Source organism: Haplochromis burtoni, unplaced genomic scaffold (genome assembly GCF_018398535.1).
Source record: "Haplochromis burtoni strain Fernald_Lab_line unplaced genomic scaffold, NCSU_Asbu1 Contig_298, whole genome shotgun sequence".
NCBI lineage: Eukaryota > Metazoa > Chordata > Actinopteri > Cichliformes > Cichlidae > Haplochromis > Haplochromis burtoni.
This window is the reverse complement of record NW_024582659.1, coordinates 561,492-568,475: the sequence shown is the minus strand read 5'-3', so window position 1 is coordinate 568,475 and position 6,984 is coordinate 561,492.

Here is a 6,984-nt window from a genome sequence, read left to right as displayed (position 1 = left end):
TCCAATTCAAGTCCCAAGTCATTGGTGTAAAAGTCCAAGTCAAGTCACAAGTCTTAGAACATTTTTTCAAGTCAAGTCTAAAGTCATAAAATTAATGACTCGAGTCCAAGTCATGTGACTCGAGTCCAAGTCATGTGACTCGAGTCCACACCTCTGGTATATCGTACTAAAACCCTCATTCACCCATTCGTACACTTTTAATCTAACACTCACATGGTTGCATTGGGGACAGATCAGGGTTTGTCATTCAGCCCACAAATTCTTCAACATGCAGGTTGGAGGAGCAAGGGATCAAGCCTAACCTTTCGATTAGCTGACAACCTGCTCTAGCTCCTTAGCCATAGCATGCATGCGTATGGCCCCATGTGTCACCCATAAATCTTTGGACCAATCTCCAAAGATTTCTTTGGACCTATATCTAAAGATTTGAGTTGCATAACATTTCTTTTTATACATTTACTTTGGCAACAGTCCACTCCTTGGTCCTTTACTCCTTTTCCTGAGATATACTACAGCTTTTTCATAATACCCTATCTAGAAACTATTGATTGTGAACTATCTTTTTATGATTCTATTTTTTTGCTGTTAAGATTTATGTAAGCATATAAATACGGACTATCTGAAGAAAGGCTAACTGTTGGTATTTTCCCCTTCCTCTCAAAATTTCAGGCATGCAGTCCTCAGAAAGACATCATCCTTGAGTTTCTCTCTGCTATTTCTCTTTTTGTTACATTTCTATGTCACTGTATTTGTGATTTATACTCACACTTTTACAGTAAACTCAATTCCACCTGCCGCTCTGGAATCCTGACTTTTTTGTCTCTCCAGTTGTTTGGTTAGCTGAAAGTAAATGTCACTCTGCTTAAGGATAAGATCCTTCTTGAGCTGCATACAAAACAAAGTCCCTACCATTACAGCCAGAAGATTAAGACCCATATTTCCCCACGTTTCCACAAAACAACAGCCGTCACTTGCTTGTTAGTGTGTCATCTGTATTGCTAGATATAGAAATTTAGATACAACCATGCTCATAAATATTTATCAGTGTAGTCTGAAGAAATGCAACCTACTTTCTACTACTGAAATATATCACTAATGATTACTTCACTGCTAAACTAATCCTAACTGCCCTTGCTGACTATCAATAGCATCAGCCACCTTCCTTCAGGCAGCATTTCTTCACTCAGTGGGAGTCAGAATCAGATAACAAGCAGAAGAGAGTTCACACAGTTTGGGATTTCCTGATGCAATTATATACAATTTATCTTTTAAAGGCAAGATATTAAGCTCCAGCTTCAGCATCTTAGCTCCACTCATATATTGGGTACTTATGTATTATATAAGATGAAGATGCCTTCATATATGGCCTTAGAGCAAAGATGAACTTTGCATGCAGACTTTAGTTTAAAAAAAACTGGGTCAAAACTATACACTCTATTGTTATGCTTGTCCATGAATGTCTCTGCTGAATTTTGTACTAATCCATCCAATAGATACTGGGTCTTTCCATGGAAAATCAGTGTGTGCCTCCCAACAACCCCCTAAGAATGTATTTATTTATTTCTATATTTGTACAATAATGTCTGCATATCAATTGAAGTGATAGAAAATTGTACCTTTAGACTATGAAAACGGACGAAGGGCGAGGTGCTCAAAGCACATAAGGGTAGTTTGAAATTTGATCCCTCAGATGTTCTTCAGTAGGAGCTAGGCACATGAATCATGACTAGAAGATGACCCTGGGATTAAATTTTAGATCAACAGGAGACCTTTCATATACACTAAATAGTTTCAAACAGTCACCTGATCACACATGGGCATAAAAAGATCTTTACCCAAAAGTCTTTTTAGACAGTTTTCATTGCTTGAAGGTCATTTTTTTATGGCTTCAAAAAAACGTTCAAAGATTTCAGTGTATGCCACTGAAACATTTATTTTATACATTTACTTTGGCAAGTGGGAACTCTTCTCATGTTTAGCTGATTTTATATGGAATAATCTGATTTCCTTGCATAGGTAAAATCTTCAACCAACTGACAGCTAAGGCAATTAGTTGGGTTCATCCACTGGAAACCATGAATGCTTATCCATATTCATTAGAATTTATCTTTTGCTGGCCATGAGCATTTCTATGGAATTTCATGGCAGTGGCAATAGTTTGATGGAGAGTCTGGACCAACTTGTGGATCAACTGGTTGACAGAAAGACACTTCTTTTCTACCAACCTATTCCATACATTACCACAAAAAAAATAAATAAATAAATAAATACTGATGCCAGTACCAAAAGTTACCATCAGCACACCAGAACAAAATTACAGTGCTGAAAGCTGGAACTATTAATGCCAGGGGCTTGTGAGGAGTCACCAAAAGGAAAATTAACTGATGATTGCAGATGTAGCCCACAGATTACATCCATTCCATTTCCCTTCCCAAAACATTTACCTCAAATGTGCTAAGTAACACTGTGGATTGTTCCCTTCCTCATACCTGTGCTTGTTTCTCAAATGGCACCAAGACAAAGATGATTCCCCACCTGTAATGGCACCAGCACCTCATAGGTGAAAAAGAGGTAAAGGCTGCCATCCATTCATAATTTAAAAAGAATAAGGTGACAGATCCTTTTAATATCCCTTTAATACCTGTATCCTTTGAAAATAATAATGAAATACTGCATGTACGTCATCCCGCTTCACAAAAATCCACAACACAGCAACAGGTCAGTGCAGACAATGAATTCAGTTAAATATTAACATCATTCATTTACATGAAAAACTCCAAATGCCACTTTAAAAGACAACAGCAACACCATTTGGGGAAGCTGCAGGCAGTATTCAGAGAACCTGGATATAACTGGAGGGAACAAACTGTGTGAGCCTGAAGTCAGCTGCCTTTTTGTACTGATGGCAGGAAACCAGGGACCTTCATTGAGAACTTATTGTGCTCAAGCATGAACTCCCTACTATCATAAATAAGATACCACTGTTAAGAATACACCACTTCAATCGTTGTGAGAACTACAAAAAGAACTTGGCATGTCAAGGAAAGAAACAATGTTGAAAGTGTTATATTATTGCCATCATCTAAGCAATTACTCTATGAAATACTATAGACTCAAAAGGGCATATCAGCAGCATTCCTTTCTTACTGCGTTAAATCAAAAGGCACACCAGACCCCTGCAGTACTGAGAAATTTACGAACAGTATTAAAGTCTGAGGTAAAGCTAAATTCAGGGACAACACTTTTCTTTGGGCTTGTGCTTCTAGCCAATTTAGGGAAGTCACAAACTTTTTTGTGTCCATTATTTATTAACCAGAGTGTTTTCATTTAATCAAAAAGATGCGATCAAATGAGAAATAGTCTGGAGGTACACAGTGCTTGTGCAGTACTCTGTTTAGCTCTGTTTAGCAAAGACCTTGGGGCACTTTAATTGCACAAACACTTGTTTCAGGCTGGTCTTCAGAAAGTGGTGAAAGGTTGCTGCTGAAAATTACTATTGAAGCCAAAGTGAGCCTGGTACCATGGAAAATATTACATGGCTTGTAGCATGATGTTGACGCCTGCTGCTGCTACAGGGGTCATAAAGAAAAACACCGTGTCTCGCCTGGCGATGCTGGCAGGACGCCTTGTTCACATGGGAAAGCCCATAATGCACCAACTGTGTACTAGCCTACTCCTCATTTGTCCTGCCTCTTTGAGCTTGTTTTCTACATTTACCATAAAAGGCAAGGACCGCTTATGAAATAGTCAGACTATGGGAAATATCCTACATTTTTGTAATAGTATGTTTTTTAGCCATGACATTTGAGCACATTTTTTCCAGTATTATGCTTATATAGTGTTACAGTACATAACTTTAGAGATGATGTTTGATCCCCTGACTTTAGTGTTTTATTTTTCCCCTTCTAGCAAGGCTAGAAAGAGAAGTAAAGACATGCATATAGTTGTGCAATCCACCCTATTCATAGCAAACATGGCAGATTAAATAGTAAAAACTAATCTCAGCATAATACAAATGAAGTTTCTAAACTGACTGAAGAATTTAAATCATCACGTGTCTAAAGAGCAAAAACCTAAAGGCATGGTTGCATGGCTGTTAAATTAGATAGTTTCAGCTAAACTGAGCCGATGTGTTTATATTGTATATCAGTGTGTCCACAGCTATGTGCACTGTGTGTGTATATAGAGTCATGTGTATCTTTATTCATTGCTCTGCTCATACAAAAATGCTGGTTGCATTATTAGTCACAATGTAAATAATCTATGTGTACTGTTTCAGTTGGTGAATTTATGCATACATGTGTTTACACATTGTATATTGGTGTTTCTGTCCCAGCATGCAGATGTAAAATCACAGTTTATTACTTGGCTATAACCTGATTATGACAGGAATCAAGTAAATAAATGTCACGATCCTGGGTCTTATTACCCAGTGTTTTGAGTTTTAGTTATTTTGATGTTTATAGTATATGGTTACGCTCATTCGTTTTTCTAGTTCATTTGTTATTAGATTCCCCTTGTGTCTTCCAACCCCTGTTAAGTCTCCCTTGCCCTTCATGTCTGTGTCTTATGTTGTCAAGTTCAGGTTGTCATGTCTGCATCTCATTATGTTTCCTGTTTTATTTTGAAGGGGTCCTGTGTTCTGTAACAGTCACAATGGTGTGGTGTGTCTTTAAGACAACCCAAGTCGAGGGTTAATGTTGTCATCAGCATAGCTGGACTGGCCATCGGGCATACCGGGCATTTGCCCGGTGGGCCGCTGGCGATTTTTTGTTTTTATGGGCCGATGGATTTTTTTTTTTTTTTTAGGAAGGGTATATATAATGAAAGGTGTTGGATTGGCCAATTGGTCATGATCGACTCTGGGCTGGACCAATTACAGCCGAGGAGGCCGGATGCACCCCCCCCTTGTTTAGCAATCACGTGATTTTCGCGCATTGCATGCCGGGAACTCGTGGCAAAACAATCCAAGTACCGCATCAAATGCAAGCATTTGCAGCACCGCAAAACGTTCATTCTCCGGTTCCAATACCTTCTTGTTTTTTCTTTGCCGCACAAAAAAGGAATGTACAAAACAAAAGGAGAACAATGCCGGTCCGTACAAAGACAGACTCGACGAAAAGACAAAGAAAAGATACGAGGAAAAAATCAAAGGAGTGAAAGGGTAGACCCTTACGAGCACACAGAGGGACAAAAGACGTTAGCGTGCTGCCCAACTTTCACCACGCTCAGATTTATAATTACACGGCTCTTGGAGTCCCCTCCTTGAATCGCTACCTTATCGTGGTGGAGGGGTTTGTGTGTCCCAGGGAATCCCAGGGGCTATGTTGTCTGGGGGCTTTTGCCCCCTGGTAGGGTCTCCCATGGCAAATTGGCCCTGGGTGAGGGACCAGACAAAGAGCATTCAGAAGACCCTTATGAAAAAGACACCGAGGGAACAGTTTACCCTGCCCGGGATAGGGTTACCGGGGCCCCGCCCTGGAGCCAGGCCCGGGGAGGGTGCCCGAGGGCGAGCGTCTGGTGGCCGGGCCTTAGTCCATGGGGCCCGGCCGGGCACAGCCCGAAGAGGAGACATGGGCCCATCCTCCCGCAGGCCCACCACCCGCAGGAGGCGCCATAGGGGTCGGGTGCATTGTGTGCCGGGTGGCGGCCAGGAGCGGAGGCCCTGGCGGACTGACCCCCGGCTGCCAAGACTGGCAATAGGGACATGGAATGTCACCTCTCTGGTGGGGAAGGAGCCTGAGTTAGTGCGTGAGGTTGAGAGGTACCGGCTAGATATAGTCGGGCTCACCTCTACACATGGCTTGGGCTCTGGAACCAGTCTCCTGGAGAGGGGCTGGACTCTGTCTCAGTCTGGAGTTGCCCCTGGTGAGAGGCGGCGGGCTGGGGTGGGTATCCTAATATCCCCTCGGCTTGCTGCCGGTACGTTGGGGTTTTTCCCGGTGGACGAGAGGGTTTGTTCCCTGCGCCTTAGGGTCGGGGAACGGGTCCTGACTGTCATCTGCGCTTATGCGCCGAGTGGCAGTTCAGAGTACCCAGCCTTCTTAGAGTCCCTGGGGGGGGTGCTGGAGGGTGCTCCACCTGGAGACTCTGTTGTCCTGCTGGGAGACTTCAATGCTCACGTGGGTAACGACAGCGAGACCTGGAGGGGCGTGATTGGGAGGAACGGCCTCCCTGATCTGAACCCGAGCGGTGCTCTGTTATTGGACTTCTGTGCTAACCACAGTTTGGCCATAACGAACACCCTGTTCGAACATAAGAGTGTCCATAAGTGCACGTGGCACCAGGACGCTCTAGGCCGTAGGTCGATGATCGATTTTGTAATCGTATCAGCAGACCTGCGACCATATGTTCTGGACACTCGGGTAAAGAGAGGGGCTGAGCTGTCAACTGATCACCACCTGGTGGTGAGTTGGATCAGGTGGCGGGGGAGGACGCTGGACAGACCTGGTGCACCTAAACGCGTAGTGAGGGTGTGCTGGGAACGTCTAGCAGAGGCCCCAGTCCGCGAGATCTTCAACGCACACCTCCGGCAGAGCTTCAACAGCATTCCGAGGGAGACTGGGGACATTGAGTCCGAATGGACCATGTTCAGCGTCTCCATTGCCGAAGCCTGTCATTGTGCGACCCCAGAGGCTTTGCACATTAATGAAACAAAAGTGCTCATTTCAAATTCCATTTGCCTATCTCTAAGCACATTCCACAATTAACTCAATTCACTAATTTCTCCCAACAAGTCCCTTGGTGTTGTAAAAATCCACTAGCATCTCTGCTGAGCTCTGCCCAGCCCCGGAAATGCAATTAGCGTTCACACCGTTTCTTTGAAACATACCTTGCTATCTATGTCTCACACTGCTGGCTTTAAGTATACTATTAGTCTAAATAAATAAATAAATAACTGTATGAGAAGACTTCCTTCTGCAGCTTCCATTGCTCTCAGCATCTGTTGCATATATGATAGCAAGTCAGAACACTAAGCAGGCT